At 39.5% G+C, this 4139-nt stretch overlaps 1 non-coding gene across 1 annotated transcript; it reads right to left on the bottom strand.

Moving 5' to 3' along the window:
- Nucleotides 1-3326: 3326 nt before the first annotated feature.
- LOC132650210 (small nucleolar RNA SNORA65) lies at nt 3327-3446 on the bottom strand. Its single transcript, XR_009588593.1, has one exon. It is a non-coding gene; the product is annotated as a small nucleolar RNA SNORA65 (small nucleolar RNA).
- Between the last annotated feature and the right edge of the window lie 693 nt (nt 3447-4139).

Below are 4139 nucleotides of genomic sequence, written 5' to 3'. Positions count from 1 at the left end.
TGCTCCAATACTGATCTTTGAGGCAAGATCTTCCCACTGGTGCAACAGTGGTATGAAGGCTATACGAGTAACCAACTTTTCTGATGGAATTTCAGGCCTGATCCATGAGAGAGAACTCATGTATTGTACTATAAAACTGATTAAAACCTCATGGCTATGGAGATGATAGGCCCTAGGTGGGAACCTACTACTGCTCTTTTGACATTATCAAGCTATTTCTAAATATTTATGATTATAGACAAATATTAGTGTTTATCTGAACACTGACCAGAGAAGCTTCCTCAGTGGTAGGTGGCAATTAATTGAGACTTGTAACTGATCAAAGTGCCAAGTATATGTGACTTTTGAGTGTTCGGCTCTAAATAGCATATGTATATTTTCCCCAAGACTCAGGGAATATCACAGACGAGAAGGTGGAATGAATGTAAGAACCAGAAGACAAAAATAAGTTCTGTGAAACCCTGTCTTCTAGACACAACAGGGCCATTTCACTCATGAATACACAAAAGCTAGAGTTACCTGCCATGGATCAAGTCAACATTATAGCAGATAGCCCTAATGAGACACAGTGTATTATGGGGAGGTGGTAGGGCAATGGTATGAAAGTTGCAAAGGGGTTGTTTTATGGGTTTCCCTGCAGTGAGAGTTAGGTGAAGGACTTGAGAATGAATATAGACAAAATATATTCTATACCAGTATGAAACTGTCAGAGAGTAACCAAAAGGTGGATAGATTTTTAAAGCTTGGGGCTGTCCTTATTATAAGCATTGAAAGAAGCTCCTAAGCTTCTGTCCTATAGACTCAGTGACCCATTTTGTTCATTTCTCTTATTAATATTTTATCTATCTATCTATCTATCTATCTATCTATCCATCTATCGTGTGTGTGTGTGTGTGTGTGTGTACATACATAATATGTATCATGGAGCACATACATAGGCCTGAGGGCAATTTGCAGAAGTCAGTTCTCTTCTTACACCATATGAGTTTCAGTGATCAAACTCAGTTGTCAGGGTTGGAGGCTAGGTCCTCTACCTGCTGAACCATCTTGCTAGCCCCATTATGTCCACTTTTATGGAGTTCAGTTGTAGGTATAAAATATTACAGATCATCATATGGGATATTCCTATAATTACCTGAGTGATCCCAATTAGTTGATATGATTTGTCCTCAAAAGCTGGACTTTCTGGGGCTGGAGAGATGGTTCAATAGCTAAAAGTACTGGCTGCTCTTCCAGAGGACCTGGGTTCCATTCCCAGCAATGACATGACAGCTTACAATGGTCTGTAACTCCTGTTCAGGGGATTGGATACCCTCTTATGTCTTTCTTTCTTTATTATTATTACAATTTATTCACTTTGTATCCCGGCTGCAGCGCCTTCCCTCATTTCCCTCCTGTACCACCCTCCCTCCCTCTCTTCCCCTATGTCCCTCCCCTAGTCCACTGACAGGGGAGCCTCTCTTCCCCTACCATCTGACCCAGCCCATCAGGTCTCATCCTCCTTCTCTGAGGCCTAGTTAGGCCTCCTTCCCTGTGTCCTCAACAGGAAGAGGTGATCAAAGAGCTGGCCACTGCATCTTTGTCAGAGACAGCCCCTGCTCCCCTTACTAGGAATTGCACACAGAGACTGAACTGCCCATTGGCTACATTTGAGCAGCAGCCCAGGTCCTCTCTACACATGGTTATTGACTGATTCATCAGTCTCTGCAGGACCCTCTGAGCCCACATCCCTTGGCTCTGTTTGTTTCCCTGTGGAACTCCTGTTTCCTCCAGGTGCTTCCATCTCCCCTTTCCTCCAGAAGACTCCCTGCACTCTGCCCAAATTTTGGCTATGAGTTTCAACATCTGCTTTGATATCCTGGTAGGTAGAATCTTTCACAGGCCCCCCTGTGAAAGATGGCTCCTGTCAAGTTTCCTGTCTTCTACTTCCAAGTTCTATCCTAGGATAAACATTCTAAAATCCATAGTCCTAAAGAAGCCAAACAACAAGAGGACCCCAGGGAAGAGGTTTGATTGTCATTCAGAAGGGCAGCCACTGTTCTTTTCTTTCTTTCTTTCTTTCTTTTTTTCCAGTTGTATATACCCTCTTATGTCTTTCATGCAGGCAAAATACCAATGTACAAAGAAAAATAAGTAAATTATTTTAAACAAAGTTGGACTTTCTGAGAGGCCATTGAATGAAATGTGATTAAGGAATAATAGTAAGATATATAATATGGATGATTTTGAAGATAATATATGGAGCTCTTTGTCAAGTAACTAAAGGTGGCCTCTAGTGGCTTGTGAAAGCAATAAACAAACTATCCCCTATAACTTCCAGAAAGGAATACAGATCGTGATTTTGGCTTGATGAGAGCCATGCCAGATTTCTGACCCACAGAAATAGACAGTTTAAAAGAGAACCTGTTTTAGGAAAATTGTTCTCAACCCTTTGAATTCTTATCAAGGCAGATCTACATTCTACTTCAAGATATTCTGACTACCCCAAAACTGAGTAAAAATGAATTCATTCTCAAAAAAGCAGGGTGGTCCTCTGCCTTCTTTTGCCTTCCCCTATTCAGCTTTAAATCTGTTACTCCTGGCACATTCATTAAGCATAGTCCATCTGTTAAATTGGGGATTTTCTCTATCTTACATCTTCAGTGGTCAGTCCTTATAATTTATTGGGAAATTTTGCTCTTAGAAAGAATTTTCAGTAGAAATACAAAGAGACTCTTAGGGAGGAGAATAATTCAAATTTTCAAGTTTCTTTTGTTGTTACACTGAGCCAAAAGGTCTGTTTGACACCTTTGAAACACATCTACAACCACTTTTATAAACTGTGTTTGAGGGATTGTAGAGCAGGAACATTATTGTCTTCAGTATTTGCCTGAATGCCACTACAAATTCCTTCCTCACCAGCAGGTAGAGGTACAAATCTAGAAAGATAGCTCCAAATTATATGATTTCTCTGGAATTCTGTTGAAATGCAAGCCCAGCTTTCATCACCTTGACATCTCACTGTGTAATCACCAAGTCTCTTCTTCCCTTCACTTGCCATAGCAACCTCCCCTTGTTTAGACTTCCAATTTCATCCACGGTTTAACAGCTACTTGTTGCATAGGCAAAAGCTCATAATCGCCATCTACCGGTCACAGAATTTCATTACAGACTATGGCTGTAAATGAGAATTAGCAAGCTTGTTTATTGTCCACTCCTGAAAGGCGATTTTATCCTTTGATTTCATTGCCAGAGCATTTCTTGAAAAAGATGGAATTGCTGCTTGTCAAGGATTCTTTTCATAGCATGTACAACTTAGAGAGTTTTTTGTTTTGTTTTGTCTCCTAGGCGGTTCCCATGCTTTCGGCCCAGATTCATCTACATGTAGGACAACCCTGTTTCCTGAAAGCTGGGGCTTATTGTCAGCTCACCACTGATTACATCAGCCAACAATACAACTTAGGGAGTTTTAACCACAGTTACCAAATTATAATTTTAATAAGCCTTGTCAAGAGGGGAGGGAATTCACCAAAGTGCTTCTCCCACAGAGAGTATTTAATGAGTACTTGAGTAAATGTTTTTAAACTGTCCCCCTCTAACCAAGGGAGGAAATGTTCCCTTTCTATTTTCATCAGTGTTGACTCACTGTCCTAATAATTGTGCAAAGCAATGTCTCTTTGTAATATTTTGCTCTTTAATTCATTCCCCAAATTGGCTGCTAGCATGATTCACTGTTGATATTAAAACATTTTGAAACATCTCCACTGACTCCATAAATTCCTAGCATAAAGTTCAAACTCTTTCTTTTTACTTTATCACATCTCTTCTTTCTTAAATCTTAATGTTTCCTAATTTTCTCATTTCATGTCTCGCATGTAACTTTCACAATCAAAACAAATTACTGATTCCCAAAACATGATCATTTCCCTGACTTTGTACCTTTGATTCAGAATTGGGCTCCACTTTCTGTTCTGCACTTTTTAAAGCTGATCCTTTTCACATGTTTATGTACTAACTGCCTTTCCTCTTTTTTTTTTAACTTAACATTATATTTATTAATGGCTTGTTATTAAATCTACAGTTAGGTTGCAATTATACAGACTATATTGAACACTAAAGCATGGCTTGCTTTCTTTCTGGAAAAAAAAACAAAACAAAAT

The sequence above is a fragment of the Meriones unguiculatus genome, chromosome X (assembly GCF_030254825.1).
Source record: "Meriones unguiculatus strain TT.TT164.6M chromosome X, Bangor_MerUng_6.1, whole genome shotgun sequence".
NCBI classification, from domain to species: Eukaryota; Metazoa; Chordata; class Mammalia; order Rodentia; family Muridae; genus Meriones; species Meriones unguiculatus.
This window is presented reverse-complemented; position numbering and strand designations above follow the sequence as displayed.